The 19,897-nt window shown below is 34.9% G+C and overlaps 1 pseudogene; it reads left to right on the top strand.

Moving 5' to 3' along the window:
• The window catches only part of LOC113909386, a 30,331-nt pseudogene extending 12,334 nt beyond the window's left edge, over window positions 1–17,997 (top strand).
• The last annotated feature ends 1,900 nt before the right edge of the window (window positions 17,998–19,897 follow it).

The raw sequence follows: 19,897 nt of genomic DNA, 5'->3' as shown, positions 1-19,897 counted from the left end.
ATATTTTAATAATATTTTGATGCCTGTTGCACCCATGTATTTTGTCATTCACTACTGCAGAGGAGAGGTCTGTGGCAAGCTTGATTTTTTATTCACCATAGACATTTGCTTTTCCTTCCTAGGTGGTTTCAGTAGTTTTACTTCATGTTGGTGATTCACATATTTTATCTGGATGTGTCTGGATAAGGATTTTTCCCAGGAATTATACCTTATATATGGTAAGTCCTCTCTCACCCCTGAAATGTTTTTTCTTATTTATATCTTCTCTGTTTAGACTGGTTATACTCTTTGGGGAATAACTACTCTTGGCTTTACCTTCACTCTTTTTCTTCCTCTCCGCATACATTCATTTTGATATATATAAGATGTGAGTATTCGCTTTCTTTCATCAAATCTGTCATTTTTCTCTGTGTTCTGGGAAAACTTCCCATTCTTCTGGTCCACATCACTGCTTTGATTTTCCACAGCAGTGGATATCCACGCCAGAGTCAAATGGAAATTTTATCTTTATCACTAATTTATAATGGTCCTTGAAGCCATCGGATAACTCATTGCTTTCTTTTCTTCGTCCCGTTTTCCTGTGTCTTTGCCTGACACTGACAAGGCCTTACGCCTTTTCAAATAAGCAATTGTAATTTTCTTCTGGTTCTTGCAATAAATTATTGTCAGAGATGTACCCGTCTTTGTGCTAGTCCTTCTATCTTCCGCTGCGGTAATTTTTTATTAGCCCAATGCTGATTATTTTTCTTAAAGGGAGTTTAGATCTATCAGGATATAATTTTCTTCACAGAAAATATGGATTGTCTTAGGCCCACTCCCTTTCTACTTGAGTAATGAGGAAATGTTCTTCTGAGAGTCATAGTAAGGGACAGACTGCTGGAGCCTTAATAAGGAGCAGGTCATGCAATTCTCTGTGACTTCAGGGGATTTTTCTACTACTTGCATAATCTGCTTTTCTGATTCTAAACCAAGAAAATAGGTAAAGATTATAAGACCCAGCATGCAGCAACAGGATTCCTTTCCTTTCCTTTTTTTTTTTTTTTTTTTTTTTAGTGTCTGTCACCTCTCCAGTGCTCATTTGTAGTGAGCTATACTTTCCAGAAGGCATGTATTGTGGTTCTTCCTCTGCAAATAGCTCCTGACATGTGCCATTTAGTTGGGGAACAGATAAAGCATCTTTCTTAGTTCTTTTTTTGTTCTTTCAGCCAATCTCTTGACTTTAGTCAAGAATCAAATCCACAGTAGGTTTCTTCCTTCCTTTCTTTTTTCCCCCTCAACTACTATTTATAAGTGTGCCAGTTTCTCCCAGATTCTAGCCTAAGGTTAAGTGTCTGTTTTACTCACTTATTAACTTTTTCTGCATGTTTTCCCATAGGATGGAGGCTGCATTAGTGCCTATTAGCCACATGTTATTTAAATGGGGATTATCACATTTAATTTTCTGAACTTATTTCACTTTAAGTTATTTTCTGTACTTCCAGTATGTAGACAACCCTAGAATGAGTGGTATCCCTCTTCATAATGTTACTTGGCAGTCATAACGGATTTTCCTTGGTCTGTATTCCTTAGGTTATTTTGAATTCTGTTAATTAAACTGTCCTTATTGCTTACAAGAAACCTATAAAGAGAACGATGGAATCACAAGTGAAATCTTTTAGAGTACAAATCTCACTGTAGAGTGACAGAGATGAAGTGGAGGTGGATTCAGCACATGTCATCAGCTTTGAAAGTGGGAGAATTCTTATTTCAAAATCTTGGAGAAAACACTCAGAACCAGGAAGGCATACAAAATCCCTGTACTCAATATGTTATAAATTTCTATTTTATTTTTTATCAACTTTGTATTAAAGAAGAATCAAAACCATAAAGCATAAATTAAAAATTATTAGATGGGTAGCGATATTCATTCATTCCAAACATTTGTTAAACCTATACATAGGAAAGTGTAGTATTTGTCTAAGGCTCTGGTCTTAGTCTCTTGGTCCACCCTGCAGGTCACCTGCAGTTTTAATGAAGAATTCATTGAATGAATGAATGGCTTCTTATCTCAAACACCTCAGCCTGAAGGCTCTCTGTTGCAGTAGAAACATATTAATTCTGCCAAGGAGCAGGTCAGAGATGTGGGGGAGTTAATGTCCACAGAAGCAACCTTCCAACAATAAGGGACATTTGTTGGTAGATAAATACCTCAATTTCTTCACTGCCTGGTGGGAAAATTCTCTCAGGGAATAGTTAGTGAGTCTGAGCCCCAGTTGTCCACAGCAGTACCCATTCATGAATGCATCTTTTATTGACTTTCTTCCCTTCCTGATTTCACTTTCCTAATAATGCTTCCTAGGACCTGGTACTGCTTTTAGGGGAACCCCACCTAAAAAAAGGAGGAAAGTCCCAGAGGTATATGTGATAGCAAATAAATACTAGGGGGAGGCATCAATCAAGGCATAAGGTGTTTCACCAAATATTTGTCCCAAGCCATTGTTTTTTTTAAAGTGTTTTCTTTTTTTTTTATTCCAAGCAATTGCTCTACACAATTATAATAGTGTTAAGTTTCCAAGTAAAAGCTTCATGCCAGAAAGTCAAAAACAGTTGCTGAATCAGCTCTCTGCCTGGTGCCATTTAAAAAATTTTATTTTGGAGCACCTGGGAGGCTCAATCAGTTAAGCCTCAAACTCTTTTTTTTTTTTTTAATTTTATATTTCTTTTAATTTAATTTAATTTTATTATGTTATGTTAGTCACCACACAGTACATCATTAGTTTTTGATGTAGTGTTCCATGATTCATTGTTTTCATATAACACCCAGTGCTCCATGCAATACGTGCCCTCCTTAATACCCATCACCGACTGGGCTAACCCATCCCCCTACCCCTCCTCCCCTCTAAAACCATCAGTTTGTTTCTCGGAGTCCATAGTGTCTCATGGTTTGTCTCCCCCTCCGATTGCCCCCCTTCATTTTTCCCTTCCTTCTCCTAATGTCCTCCATTCTATTCCTTATGTTCCACAAATAAGTGAAACCATATGATAATTGACTTTCTCTGCTTGACTTATTTCACTTAACATAATCCCCTCCAGTCCCATCCATGTTGATGTAAAAGTTGGGTATTCATCCTTTCTGATGGCTGAGTCATATTCCATGGACCACATCTTCTTTATCTGTTCATCTGTTGAAGGGCATCTCGGCTCTTTCCACAGTTTGGCTATTGCAGACATTGCTGCTATGAACATTGGGGTGCATATGGCCCTTCTTTTCACTACGTCTGTGTCTTTGGGGTAAAAACCCAGTAGTGCAATTGCTGGGTCATAGGGTAGCTCTATTTTTAATTTTTTGAGGAACCTCCAAAACTGTTTTCCAAAGTTAAGCCTCCAACTCTTGATTTCAGCTCAGGTCTTGATCTCAGCTCAGGGCTTGATCTCAGGGTCAGAAGTTCCAGGCCCACGTTGGGCTCCATGCTGGGTGTGCAGCCCTACTTAAAGTTAAAATAAATAAATAAATAAATAAATAAATAAATAAATAAATAAATAGTTTTATTTTTAGAATTCTACAATACTTTAAAATTCTAAATGTAGAGTATAAATACATCTTCTGTCAACCAATTCCTTTTGTCTTTATCTTATTTTTAATAATAATAATATATATATTTAAGATGTACAACATGATGATTTCTTATACATACACATAATGAAATGATTACTACATTCAAACTAATATATCATATCCTTACAGTTATCATTATTTTTGGTGATGAGAGCACCTAAAACTACTCTTTTAGCAAAATTACAGTATTCAGTACAGTTTTATTAACTATAGTCATCATGCTGTACATTAGATCTCTAGACTTATTCATCCTACATAATAACTGAAACTTTATACCCTTTAACAAACATCTCCCCATTTTTCCTCCCCACCCCCAACCCCTACTAACCACTGTCCTTTCTATTCTCTGCTTTCATAGATTCAACGTTTTTAGATTACACATATAAGTGAAGTCATGCAGTTTTTTTTTCTTTTGGTATCTGGCTTATTTCACTTCACATAGTGTCCTCCAGATTCATCCATGTTGTTGCAAAAGTTGGTATCTCCATTTTGTTAAGACTGAATAATATCTCATTTTATATATATATATAAAAATATAATATTTTTATCCATTCATCTGTTGATAAACACTTCGGTTGTGACATTTGTTGGCTATTGTGAATAATGCTGCAACTGTCACCCAATTTCAATAAATACCAGTATTTACCATGCTTGATTTACGTATCTTGTTTTCTAAAATGTTCATGGAATTGCAGTATACATACAAAAAACTGCACGTATTGTAAACATATAGCAAAATGAGTTTTCTCGAACTACACACACTTACGGAACCAGCATCCAGATAAAACAAATAGAACTAGCACTCCCCAGTTTCCCTCCTCAACATTCATACTCCTTTTCAGTTACTACTCAGACGAACAAAGATAAACACTATTCTAGTTTGCATGTCTTTTAAGCAAATAGCACACATCCTCTCATTTTACCTTCATATTGTCCCTGCTTTATTGTATATTATTAAGCCTAATCTAAAGACGAACCTGTTCCCTAATATGCTCCCACCATATTTTACATATAAGCATAATAAAATTTTTCCAAAATATTTTGTTGGAAAATGCTTTCCTCAATTAGAAATAACTAAAACCTGGATTTAATGAATTGAAGAGAGATATATAATAAGTGAGTAAAAAAATGTATTTTCACTCTATGAGTTTGAACTGAGTGGGGAAGTAGTATCTTATTTTCAAAGATCATACAAGAAATACACTGATTTTTTTAAGAGTCTCTACCTCTTCCCACATTGAATTGGATTATTTTGGTACGAAACCCTGTAATTCCATTAATAATTTCTAATATTGAAATTACATTCTAACTTTAATCTAGGTTTGCAAGTGATTGTTTTATTTGGATTTAACTCATAATCTATGTTGACAGTTTTATTTTAGGATGACTAAAGGCGTTTCAGAATGATAATTTCCTTTTTATTAGGATACATCTGTTGATTAAAAAAACTAGTTTTGAATTTATAAAGTGCTCAAAGTAATTAATTTTAAAAGTGAAATAATGCAGTGTATTTCTGGAGCAGTCATTCTCTGCAGTACAAAGTATTTCCATATTCACCAGATACTTCCTTATGGAGAAATGTCAAAGGAGACAAGTACTGCAGCGTCTGACTCGGTGCACTACTTTTTCAGGTAAAATGTAGCCTTCTCGTTAATACAGATATGAAGAACTGATAGTAAACTTTATCAGTCTACTTATTGGCATTTCAGAGTAATGTCTGGCTTTTACGTTCCTTTTATATCTTGAATTAGTAATTTTTTCAAAGAAAAATTAAATTGTAAATAGGAAATTGATAAAACATATCTGACTTATCATTACCCTTTGAGAAATTCTAGGCCCATAATAAAATTTTCATCTTTTTCTTCCTTTAATTGTATGGAGCAAATATATCTCCTGACTATTCAAATAATACCATTATCATTTTTATTTAATAAAACATTCAAGTAAACACAAAATATTGATTTCTTACCCATTGTTAAAAATTGATAAGTACAAAATAAATTACACACAAGATTCTTAGTTATTGAAAATAATTTATAGTGACTATTATTTTGACCTTAATTTTCAAACTATCTAAAGACCTCATTCTCAGAAACAGACTTCCAGCATGCAGAATTGAAAATTCTCTCATTTACCTTGTTTATTCTGCAGATATACTCGTCATTTATTTTTTTAGTTTATCAAATATCTTAACTATCACTCAAAAACATGGAAGGAAATTATGTAATTTGGCAAAATTAGATATGCAGTTTTCCTTTATCAAGAAATTCTTCTTCTAGAAATCCATCTGAAACACTACTGACAAAATATATAAAAAGATGTGTGTACAAGAAACTCTATTGCAGTAATATTTGTCATAGTAGAAAAATAGAATAAAACCTAAATATCCATCAATGGTGACTGATTGTATAAACTACCGTAGGGTATTTAGCTGAGGAGATTTTCACACTACATGCTGAAAATGTAGCCTAGTTTATTCTAGCTGCTGATAGTAAAATTTGAGAGAAAACACGTAAGTTGAGAAAACTGTAAACAAATAAAACCCAGAAGTGATAATTTGGAAAACTACTGGTCCTCCCAGATAACAAAGGAAGTCAAAATTAAGTAATTCATTATCAGGAAATACTCTAGAGAAAATACTGAGGATGTGACCCTATAAGCCTCCCTTGAAACATCAGAGGGATCAAAAGATCAGAATATTTAGTCACGCAATGTGACTCAGAGAGATAAGGGGTATGACTCAGAGATCGCCTCGATTGCACTGTGGCCTCTAGGAAACTTGAGGGCAGTGTCCCTCAGCTATATCGGAAAAAGTAAAAATTGAGAAGGGATTATTTAGGTAAGATCTCTGGGAGGAATCCTTGCACAGTTTATACATGAATCAAATCATCACATCGTGCACTTTAAAAATCGTACAATTTTGTCAGTTATACCTCAGTAAAGCTGAAAAAAGTCTCTTGATTAGCCTCTTGTCTAATGGAGTTAATTCCTCTGACATATACAGGAGACAGAAGGTTCTTAAAATTTTTATAACAGCAGAAATACTGTCAGTCTAATTAGGAGAAAAACAGCAAATTCTAACAGAGGGGCATCCTACAAAATAACTGTCTAGTATTCCTCAAAACTGTCAAGGTCATCAAAAATAAGGAAAGACTGAAAATGTTACAGCCAAGAGATGCCTAGAGAAGTGTGACAACTAAATGTAGCATGGTATCCTGAATGGGATGATGGAATAGAAAAGGTACATTAGGCAAAAACTAAGGAAATCTGAATAAAGTATGGACTTGATAATAATGGGTCAGTATCATTTATTAATTTTAACAAATGTATTACAGTAATGTAGGATGTTAATAATAGGAGAAACCAGGTGTGGGGTAAACAGGAACCCTGTGTAGTATCTTCTTTTTTTCTATAAATATAAAAATGCTTTTAAAAAGTCTATTTAAAATTATATAAGGGTATGTAAAGAAGAAATAACACTATCTTGATTAAGTTGATATAATTGTATATATAGCAAAAACTGTCTTCATCAATTTGTTTCACTTTTTTATTGAGATAAAATTCACATAGCAATTATAATATTAAAGTGTACAATGCACTGGTTTTTAGTATGTTCACAATATTCTGCAACCATCATCATTACCTAATTCCATAATGTTTTCATCACCCCAAAAATAAATCCCATACACATTGAGCAGTCATTCCCTATTTCTTCCTCTCCCCAGTCTCTGGAAATCACTAATACTTTTTTGTCTCTACAGATTTGCCTATTCTGGACATTTCATATAAATTGTATCATACAATATGTGGCCTTTTGTGTCTCACTTTAAGATAGCATAATGTTTTTAAGGCTTATTCATGTTGTAATGTGCAACAGTACTTAATTTCTTTTTTTTTAAAGATGTATTTATTTATTTGAAAGATAGAGACAGAGAGAGTGGGAAGAGGGAGAGGGAGACAAGGAGACTCCCCACTGAGGGGGGGGCCCAATGTGGGGCTCGATTCCAGGACCCTGAGATCATGACCTGAGCTGAAATCAAGAGTCAAATGCTTAACCGACTGAGCCACCCAGGCGCCCCATTACTTCATTTTTTTAATGACTGAATAGTATTCCATTGTGTAGCTATACTGCATTTGTAATATAAATTTATCAGTTGATGGATGTCTTGGTAGTTTTCACTTTTGGACTATTATGAAAGATGCTTTATGGACATCCATGTACATGTCTCTCTGTAGACGTATGTTTCTAGTTCTCTTAGGAGTGGAATTGCCATGTCCTATGGTAACTACATTTAACTCGGTGAAGAGCTATCAAAGTTCTTCCAAATGTTCTCCACAGAACCTGAAACATTTTACATTCCAATCACCAATGTTTGAGGGTCCAATTTCTCCATATCCTGACCAATATTTGTTATTTTCCTTAAAAAAAAATATTGCTATCCTACTGGGTATAAATTGGCATCCCATTATGATTTTGATTTGAGTTCTCCTGATATCTAATGATGTTGAGCATATTTTCATGGGCTTATTGACCATTAGTACATATTGGAGAAATGTCTATTCAGAACCTTTGCCCACATTTTCACTGGGTTCAAGTTTTGTAGAGTTGTGAGAATTCTTTATTCTGCATAATAAACACATATGTGATTCACAAATATTTTCTCTCACTCTGTGGATTGTCTTTTCACTTTCTTGATAGTGTCTTCCAATGCACAAAGTTTTAATTTGAATGAAGACTAATTTATCTTTTTTTTTTCTCCTGCTGCTTGTGCCTTTGGTCTCATATTTAAGAAACTGTTGACTAATCCAAGGTCATGAGGATTTCACCTATGTTTCCTTCTAAGATTTTTTAGTTTGACCTCTTACATTTAATTATTTATATTGAATTAATTTTTTGTATGTGGTGTTAGATACGGATCCATATTAATTCTTTTGCATGTAGATATCCAGTTGTTTCTTCATCATTTGCTGAAGAGCATTCTTTCCAGATTGAGTGGTCTTAGCATCCTTCTTGAAAACCAATTAACCAAATAAGTATAGGTTTATTTCTATGCTCTCAATTCTATTCTAGTGTATATCTTTGTACCAGAATCCCCATCTTTTTGTTATTGTAGCTTTGTAAATTTTGAAATTATAAGTGTGAATCTTTGTTCTTTTTTCAAGTGTGTTTTAGCTGCACAGTGTCCCTTTCAATTTCACATGCATTTTAGGATCAGTGTGTTCACTTCTCCAAAAAAAGCAATTGGGATTTTGGTAGGTGTTGCATTGAATCTGAAGATCAATTTGGGGGAATACTCTCAACTTAACAGTATTAGCTTTCAACCCAGGAATGTGGATTATCTTTCCACTTAAACTTCTTTCTTTAATTTCTTCCAATATTGTTTTATAGTTTTTGGTGTATAAGTCTTGCACTTCCTTGGTCAATTATTTTCTCAAGCATTTTATTCTTTTGATGCTATTATAAATGAAACTGTTCTCTTAATTTCATTTTCAGATTTTCCAATGAAATTGTGTAGATATACAATTGACTTTTGTATTTTGATCCTGTGTCCTGCCAGTTGGCTGAACTCATTTGTTAGCTCGAATGTGTGTGTGTGTGTGTGTGTGTGTGTGTGTGTGTGTGTGTGTGTGTGTGTGTGTGTGTGTGTGTGTGTGTCTGAATTCTTAAGGGTTTTCAATGTATAAGATCGTGTTTAGTGCAAGTCAGGATGGTTTTTCCTTCCTTTTTCATCTGGATGTCTTTTATTTCATTTACTTGCCTGATTTCTCTAGCTAGAACTTTAGTGCAATGTTACTGGAAGTGGCAATAGCAGACATCCATGTCTTGTCCTCATCTTAGGAGGAAAGCTTTCAATTTTTCACTGTTAAGTGTGATGTTAGTAATATGTTCTTGGATACCTTTTGTTCAATTAAAGCAGTACCCTACTATTCCTAGTTTGTTTGATAGGATTTTGGATTTTTTAAAACACTTTTTCTGCATCTATTGAGATGATCGTATGGATTTGCCCTTCATTCTATTAATATGTTTTTTTTTTTACATTGATTTTCATATATGTGAGTGACCTTTGCATTCCTGGGATAAATCCTGCTTGGTCATGATGTATAGTCCTTTTAATATATTGCTGTATTTAGTTTGCTGGTATTTTAATGATTATTTTTGGATTATCATCATAAGGCGTATTGGTCTGTGGTTTTTTCCTTGTGTTGTCTTCATCTGGCTTTAGTATTAGGGTAATGACAGCTTGATAGAATGAATTAGAAAGTGTTCTCTTATTTTTTGGAAGAGTTTGAGAAATTTTGGTATAAATTCATTAATCTTTATTATTTCTCCCCTTCTGCATGTTTTGAGTTTAGTTTGCCTTTCATTTTTCTAGTTTCTCAAAGTAGATGTTTAGGTTATTAATTTGAGATTTTCTTTTTCAATCCACATATTCACCTCTATAAATTTCCCTCTGAGTACTGGTTTTAAAGAATCCCACATGTTTTGGTTTGTTGTGCTTTGTTTTCTTTCATATAAAAGTATTTTCTAATTTTCCTTTTGATTTTTTTGACCCATTGGTTTTTAGGAGTATGTTGTTTAATTTACACATATTTGTGAAATTTAAAAAATTCCTTTGTTATTAATGTTTATTGTAATCCTCAGTTCAATTGCTAAACAAAATAACTAAAAATGGTAAGAATGACAAGGAAATTAAAATGGTACACCAGAAGGTATTTAGCCAAAAGAAAGCAGTAAAAGAAGAATTGAAAAAATAAAAAAATATAAAGCTTATAGAAAACAAATAGCAAAATGGCAGAAATAAGACTTTGTTTATCAGTAATTAGGTTATATGTCTAGTAAACTCTCCAAATTAAAAGGAGATATGGATTTTTTAAAAGCCACCCAACTATAGGCTGTCTACAAGTGACTCACTTTAAATACAAAGATACAAAATAGATTGTAAGTTAAAAGATTGAAAAAGATATTTCATGTGTGTGTTATACAAAAAGAACTTAAAATTTCATAAAATACCATGTTGGCAGGGGAGAGAGGTCAAATGATATCCACACAGATGCTTACTTTCTGTACTTGATAATTACAGCAGTGGGAGTCTTTGGGTTATTGCTTACCCGGGATGTAACTATTCTTTCTTTCTAAAATCTATTATGAGAGGGCCACCTGGGTGGCTCAGTAGGTTAAGAGTCTGACTTCGGCTCAGGTCATGATCCCAGGGTCCTGGGATCGAGCCCCACATCAGGCTCCCTGCTCAGCGGGGAGTCTGCTTCTTCCTCTCCCCCACCTCGTGCTTCTTCTCACTCTCTCTCTCTCTCTCTCTCTCAAATAAATAAATTCTTTAAAAAATAAAATAAAATCTATTACGAGAGATCTATTCACACACTTTTCATTCAATTAACCTTTGCATTTGTGCCAGTTATTTACTTATTCATATTCAGCTTCATATTCACCTTTCTTTGCCTTGCTTTGTGATCCTGGAGCTGGACCTTCTGGGCATTTCTCCTTTGCCAGTTGACTTGTTGTTAGACTTTGCCAATAGAGGGCACTGGAAGGCCATTGCAAAATCAGAGCAGGGGGAAGGGACCTCTTTTCCTTTACCAATGTGCTATGTTCAACATGGCAGCCACTGAATTCATATGCATGGCCCTGGGACTATTCACTACAGCACCAGCTCTCATGGTTTAGAAGTCCATGCCTTCTGGGAAGTTTCTCCATCCCACAGCAGCAACCCTCATTGCTTTTTTGAAGCCAGAACTCTCCAGGAAATTTCTCCACCCTAAATACCACTGTGACTTGCCAGTCAAACCATAAGCTAATGGTAGTTAGGGGAAACCTGAAGTCTTAGCCCAAGTTTAACTCACAGTAGGCACCTAGATGGTTAGCATATGGATCCCATAGCAATTTTTCCAGTTCTTGAATATATAATTGGAATAGATACACTTGGCAACTGGCAGAATCTCTACATTAGCTTTGTGACCCATGAGTAAAAGCCATAATGATAGTAAGTCCCTGTGCCTTTCCCTTCCTATTCAGATATTAAACCAGAAACAGTACTACATCATTGAAAGAATTGCAAAGATCTGTACTGTCATCAAAGATTGTAAAGATATAAAGTAGTGATACTTATCACATTCCCATTAGCTTGACTATTTGGCCTGTCCGAAAGTTGGATAGATCTTGGAGAATGAATTTGGTGGCTCTGTTTGTAGCCAATAATACAGCTACGGTACTTTGGCTGGCAGAAACTGACACAGCTTTTGGGACTTCGTTTGCAGATATTGACCTGGCCAATCCATTTCTCTCCATATAAAAAATTACAAGGACCACTATACAGTTTCTTTTTTTTTGTCAGGACCAACAGTACATTCTTATGGTCATACTTCAGAGTTATGTCTACTCTCTTGTTTTTTGCCATAACATAGTCTGCAAAGATCTTAATCATGTTGGCATTCCACAAAACATAACACTGTTTCTGTAAATTGATATTATTCTGATTGGCTTAGATGAGCTGAAAGTACTAGATAATTTAGATGCCTTAGTAAGACAAATCTGAGCCAAAGAGTCATAGATAAATGTCACAGAATTTCAGGAGCTTATCACCTCAATGGAGTTTCTGGAAGTCCAATGGTCTGGAGCACAAGATATATCCTTCAGGGTGAAACACAGTTTACTTTTGTTCGTACAACCTACCACACACACACACACACACACACACACACACACACACACACACACACACAAGAGGCATGATGTTTGGAATTTGAAAACAACATATACTACATTTGTGTGTTCTACTTTAACCTATATACAAATTATCTGCAAATTTGCTCTTTCAGCACAAAAGGCGGCTTTGAAACAGGTCCAGGTTTCAGTGCAATCTGCTTCTCCCCTTGGACCTTATAATCCAGGAGATCCAATGATACTCACATTATCTGTGACAAATAAGAATGCTGTATGGAGAATCTGGCAAGAACTCAAAGGATAATTGCAACACAAGCCTTAAGGATTTGGGACATAACTCTGCCTTTAGGAGATAACTATTCTTCTTATGAGAAACAGCTTCTGACTCGCTACTTGGCTTTGATAAAGACTTAATGCTAATCATGGACTATCAGGTGACCGTGAAGTCTGAGTTTTCAGTCATGAACTAGTTGTTTCCTGATCTATTAAACTAAAGGTTGGGCATGAACAACAAAAAAAAATACATTATCAAGTGGAAAGAGTATATAAGAGACTGGAGTCAGGTAGATCTCAAAGTCACAAATGAGTTGTATGAGTCGGTGATTCAGACTTATTTGAAACCAACTCCTACTGCAATCCACTCTCTCAATCCACGTTTCTGGCCTAATGGGAGGTTCTTTGTGATTCATAGACTGAGAGGAAAAAAGGAAACTTTATGCTGTTTTGTAGATGATTCTGGACAGTATGCTCCTGTCACCTGGAAGTGAGCACTTCATATTTACGGTCCCCACAATAATGGCCCTGGAAGACAGTAGTGAAATGCAACATCCCATTAGACAGAATTCTAAACAGTATCTTTTACTTTGGATAGACTGAGAGATAGCAGAAGGATGGATTACATTGTTGATATAATAGTTGTTAATGGTTGTTGATGGGTTGTCTGGATGAATACAAACTTGGAAGAAACAAGAAAGGAAGACTGATAAGAAGGAGCTCTTGGATCAAGAGGTATGTGTATGGACCGCTCAGAATGAGCATAGCCTTTAAAGATATTTTGTTTGAATTGGGGATGTCTACCCAAAAGGCAGACATTTTGGGGGACACTCAAAATAATAAGGTAGACAAATGACTCACTCTATGGATGTCAGTAACCTCTTCCCCAGCCAACCCAATGCTTACTCAGTAGGCCCATGAAAAAAGAGGTCATGGCAGTAGGGATGAAATATGGACTTTTAACAATACGGGCTTCCTTTTACCGAGGTTAATATTGATAGTGCTACTGTTGAGTGCCCAATCCCCCAGTTACTTGGTCAACATTGAGTTTTCTATATGGCACCATTCACATAGGGAATCCACCACTTGGAAGCAGATTGATTACATTGCACCTTCACCATGAGAAAGCAGGTAAAGATTTAGCTTTACTGGAATAGAAATATATTCTGAATATCTATTTGCCTTCAATGCCCATGATGCTTCTAGCACCACCATCTGCAGACTCACAGAGTACTTTAATCACTGTCATGAGATTTTACACAGCATTGGTTCTGATCAAGAAACTAATTTCTCAACATGAGCTACAAAGGTCTTGTGGAATTAATTGGTCTTACTACTTACTCTCTCACCCAGACACAGCTGACCTAATACAAAGTATGAAATGGCTTACTGAGGAGTCATTTAGAGTGGCAGTTGTAAGATACCAGCTTAAAGTGATATAGTTTCATAGGATGTAGCATATACTTTGAATTAGACACAATATTATATGGTTGTGTTGCCCCCACAGCCAGAATACGTGACTCCAAGAATCAAAGGTAAGAAGGGACTCCTCTTACTATTTTACCTACTAACCTAGTCACAGAATGTTTGTTTCCTATCCTGAAAACCTTGAAGTGTTCTGGACTAGAGATCTTAGTTCCCAGGGAGAATATTTCCACCAGGGAACATAATAATACTTCCATTCACTTTGAAGAGAAAACTGCACATTTTAAGTTTTCTCATATCACTGGGTGGAGCAATTGGATTGATCCTAATTATTAAAGAGAAATTGGTTTGCTGCCACACAGTAGGGGAGTCTCTGAGGTGCCTTTCAATGCTTTCACGACCACTGGTAAATGCAGATGGAAGATGACAGCAATGACTACAAAACAAAAGTCAAAACCATTAAGGACTCAGATCCTTGAGAAATGATGGTTTGATGTACCTTACCAGGTAAAGCACCAAAGCCACCTGAGGTTGGAAAGGAAATTTAAAAATATAATACTGGGAGAAGGAAGTCACAGATACTTCTTCATGACCAATTACAGAAATAATATGGTATATAATATATATTTAAAAAAATTATAAAGTTAACCTTCAACAAACTTGTATAGAATGATAAAGAGAAGAAGGAGAAAGTATATAGGTAGGTAGATAAATATGTAAATAGATAGATATTTAGATATCTATCTTTACAAATCCTTAAGATAAGTCCAACAGGCCTTGAATGAATTTGAGAATGAATTAATATAATCATCAATAGATACTTCTGGTCAAGACTCAGAGAATTCTCAAAAAAATAGGAAGAGGACTCAGATACTAAGCAGCTCCCCAAATACTGAAATGTCTGCTATGCACACAATATGTTTATTTTGGAAAAATTTTATAGAAATATTGAACAAATTCTATTTAAATCTCTAAGATAAGGGCTTATAGTCAAATAACAAAGTATGAAAAAATCTTTAGCCACACTTGTTATTAACATGAGTGTAGACTAATTACTGCATAATATGGTTCCAGGATACCTGTTCTGATTACCAAAGAGAGTAATTAGATAAACAGTCAATGGAGTAATATAATCCTGAATGATTTAAGGTAATATATTTTAATACATTTTGTTTTTAGTGATACTGTGTGAATCAATATAATATTTTTGTAGACAGTATAAAATGGTGACTTGTACACCTCTTACTTTTGACATATGTGACTATTTACCTGCTGTTGCCAATATGAAATGTATTAGTATTAGAAATAATCAGGAAAGGTAATATGGTATCAGATGAAATTCCACAATAGTAATAAGAGATTCTACTATTCACTTATTGCAACGAGAATGTTTCCTATGAAACATGTTTTCTAACTTACATTCTACTCTTCTCAATTTAAAATTTAGGAATTAAGGGGAAAAAAGTCCTTGGAGGAAACAGCTACTTCGTGAAACCTGGAGAAAATACTGACTTGCTGGGGGAAGGTTAAAAGCACTAACTGAAATACGTCCACTGTGCACAGCTTTAGCGGGGCCTGGAGGGGGAGAAAGTCATCTCTACTGACCACAAGATAATACGTTCATACACTACATATATCTGTCTACAAATAACAACAGTTGCTATATGATGAGTACAGGAACAGGGTTTCCAATAGATAAGACACTGAAATAGCCATTAGTTATTAGGGACTCAGGTCAAAATCAGGAATCAAATATTCTTTGAACAGTAATAGCGAATTTATAATATTCATGTGACCTCCATACACTCACCACTTTATTATTTCATTCATTAACTAATCACTTATTGAACATGTCCTATTTGACAGATAGTGAAAAAAAACATTGAAAGAACAAAATGTTACTTTTCTCACATATATTATAGTCAAGCAGAGAAGAAAAGAAACCAAATTGAATAAACAACCATAGCAGTAAAAATCATACACATGGAAGTAACCAAGGATTGTTCAAAAGTTACCATGTGGTTGTAATAGTTGCTTGTTTATTTTAATGCTGCTTACAAGATGTGATCATTTTGTGATAATCCACTGACCTAAACATTTATGACTGGTATACTTTTCAATAAAAACTTGAAGATAAATAATAAGTAATAATGATAAAAATAATGTTTTGGCTTTTGAAGGGAAAGGATTAGTACTCAGCTTTCCAGAAATTTCTACTAATTTAATAATTAATTTCCTGAATATCTAAATAAAGAAGGATTTTTCATTATTGTTTTTAAGTTTATGTGATGTGGCAAAGGTTAGCTTCTTTTTAAAATCTTATTGCTGATCACTAGTTCATAATAGCTGTTGAAGTCTTTTCATCTAAGGACACTTTGAAAGAAAATCATTGAAATTTGTAAAAAAAAAAAAAAAAATCTTCACCACAGTTTAGCAATGGCTCTACTGGTACAATAGAGTGCCTGTTAGAGAACATATTAATAATATTTGGAGAACAATGTATTGCTATTAAAGGAAACATCTTGGATATACTCTGGTTTTCTATTAATATATAAAATTGGGTTAAACTGTGATTAAGCATGTGTATTAGTTAGGCTTTTTGGTTGCAAGCTAAGAAAACTTATCCTTAGTAACCCAAGCAGAAAATCAGTTGGAAGATTATCAGGTTGTTCAGAAGAACTGAAAAAGAACTTAGGAAGTTCAGAAATTAGGTTTAGACCAGTGGAGACTGGTAGCAGTGGTCACGCTTAAGACCTTGTCACAGAAATCATTTGGTTAGGATATTGCTACTGCAGTATACCATTAAACTCTTCATGCTGCCCCTTGAATTGTCACCAAAATGTCTACCACTTGAGACTTTATCTTTACCATCCTGAGATGTTGGTTCACAATTTCAAGATTCAAACTCCCAGGTGGAAACATCTGATTGGTCAGAGTCCTTGCTTCTAATGAACACTCACATAAAATAGGAAAAGTGTCTAGATGTTGCTTAACTTAAAAAAAAAAAAATTAACAGAGATAAGATGGTGGGCTCGTGGTGAGCGGCTGTCAGGGATGAAAATAAAATCCCTGGAAGAAGATCTTAAAATCAGTTTCTCTTCAGATCATCTTTCACACCACCTAATAAGCATCTTGATTCACCATGGCGTTAGCAGCAATAAAATGGGTGATATCAAATAGAACTATCTGTAAACATTTATTTCCAATTCAAAACAGAGCTTTATATTGTGTTTGTCATAAATCTATGTATTCTTCTCTACCAGATGACTATAATTGCAAAGTAGGGCTTGCTTTGACATCGGATGGCAGGACAATAGTATGCTAGCACCCTTCTGTGGACATTCCCTGTGAACATACAAAACCTATCCCTTGGCCAGATCCTGTGCATAATAATGAAGAAACACATGACCAAGTGCTGAAAACCAGATTAGAAGAAAAAAATGAGCAATATGAGCAAGGACCCATGATAGAAAAACTTAGCAAAGTGTTCTTTACTACTAAGCACAGTTGGTATCCTCGTGGACAGTATCATAGACGTCGTAGGAAACTGGATCCTCCAAAAGACAGATGATACTGAGGTTTTCAGGAATTAAAAAGATGTTATCTTGTGTCTCATTTGCCATTTGAGAAAATGCAATTGAGTATATTTACTAATATATAGCAAAATAATAAAATGTCTTCATGTATTAGAATGTATATTTCTTTATATATACTAGGGAATTGTGGATTTGACATTCTTACTTACAGAAACCTACTTCATCTTACTTTGCTTTTGAGATATTAAGATCTACAATTTATTTTTATGTGTCTAGTATGATTATTTTTACATTATCAACCAAATATTGTTAGTATTAATAGAAATGTGCATGGCTTTCCTTCTCAAGGAGATTTTTAAATTGCCTTTGAAAAGAAACTCATGAGGTCCACCCAGAAAATAAATGTTACAATTCTTTCTTGTGGCTTCTAGGAAATAATTAAATTACGGTTGACCCTTGAACAACTCGAGTTTGAACTGTGTGGGTCCATTTATACAAAGATTTTTTTTTTTAATAAATATAGTCCAGTACTGTAAATGTAAAAAAAAATCAACAAACTCACATTATAGGAAAAAGGAAAAGCAACTACTCAGATATATTTATTATTTATTTTTTTTAGTAGGCTTTACCCCCAATGTGGGGCTTAAACTCACAACCCCTAAATCAAGAGTTGCATATTCTACTGAGCCAGCCAGGTGCCCCTCAGGTTTATTTCCAATACCTGTGGACTGTGTTCTCCAGGACTCTAGTTAAATAAAAGATACTAGTGGGCAGCAATTAAAGTGATTGTCATTAAGTGGTAATGTAAAACAGAGAGCATGACCACAAATATGACTTTTTCTAAAACAGTGGATTGAATTTTGGGGTTAGTTCTCTTTGCAGTTTTGTTTATACACCATATATATTTCTCTTAAAGTCTAAGCAAATTAGAAGCTATGGGAACTAAAGAATCATATCTACTACTTTCCTTCCCCTTGAATCTAAGCTGTCTTTTGACTTGGTTGAGGAATCAAATGAGATGGAATTGACACTGTGTCAGTTCTGGACCTAGCTTTTAAAAATATTGGCTGCTTCAATTTCTGCAATCTTGGAAGTCAACTACCATGTGAGAAGTCTGATATCATCAGGAAGCCTAAGCTAGCCATGTGAATAGTCCAAGTGGGGAGAGAAAAATGACTGGTCAATTGCAAACTGTATGATCCTTTGAGTTGAGTCACCAGGCTTGAGAAAAGAAGTCATCTTTTGTGAGGCAGCCCCATGAGGTACCATGTAGAACAGACTGGCTGCACAGCCAAACTTAGGTCAGACTGAAGAATCATGAGAAACAATAAATTGTGCTTTTTAAAAATGAACTAAATTTTGGGTTTGTTCATCCAGTAGTAGATAACTGGGATGGAGTGGTACCTAAAAGGATAATTTCATGACAAAAACCTAGAACATATAGTATTAGTTTTGGTCTAAAAGGCAGCAAAGAGACTGTGGGGGTTGGAAGGGAAGGCATTACTGGAATGCAGGGAACATATGTTAGGTATTATTGAAACAGTTGGTGAGACTGTCATCTCCAATGATATGAAAAATAAAAATTGGGCTTGGTGAAGTTGTAGATCTGGATGCATATATTTCCAGGCAGAATTTTGCAACTAAATTTGGCCACATGTAACTGCCTCTGATTGTATATTACAGGAGAAAAATGACATAAAGAAGGAATACTTCAGTAGTCAAGGAGACTGACTTACATTACTAGCTTCTCCAGAAAGCAAAAGACTTCCGTAGCGAAAATTACCTCAGAACAAAGAGCCAATCCAAGGTGCTGCTAGTAAATCATGGACTCAGAGTCAGTTCCAAATTGAGAGTTAAGATCTCGGAAAAGTTTAAGGCAGTGCCTAGAATTAAAGCCTCTTATCTAGAGAAAAGTATTTCTAACCATCTTAAGGTCATGAATCTTAACATAGTCCACAGCACCATATCTCACAAAATAAAGTAGAAGAGGTCCTGCCTCAAAAAGATCTGTAGATTTGATCAAATGAAATAAAACCCACTAAGACTCATAGAAAATCCACAATGTTTTCAAGAGAATTTTATTGGTAGAACTGCCACAAATGTGGACTAAAAGAGATAGAGGCAGAAAAAAAGGAAGAAATATCTTTGGGCCTGAAAACTTCTATGGGCAGGAAGAGAATATAACTGAGAAAGTTGTATGTTGAAAGCACAAAGTATTTCATATGGAAAAAGAAAAAATTATCTCAGTGGGTAGGGCCAAAAGCATGCAGGAAGAACTCAAGAGCCATACAAAACCATTCCCAGAGAGCACACATAGATCCCAGTCAAGGAACATACCTTGTACCCTGCCTCTGGAGCAGGAAGACTTGGGAAATATTCCCTGCAGAGATT

The sequence above is a fragment of the Zalophus californianus genome, chromosome 6 (genome assembly GCF_009762305.2).
Source record: "Zalophus californianus isolate mZalCal1 chromosome 6, mZalCal1.pri.v2, whole genome shotgun sequence".
Lineage (NCBI taxonomy): Eukaryota > Metazoa > Chordata > Mammalia > Carnivora > Otariidae > Zalophus > Zalophus californianus.
Note: the sequence above shows the minus strand (reverse complement) of the source record. Positions and strands in the feature narration are given on the sequence as shown.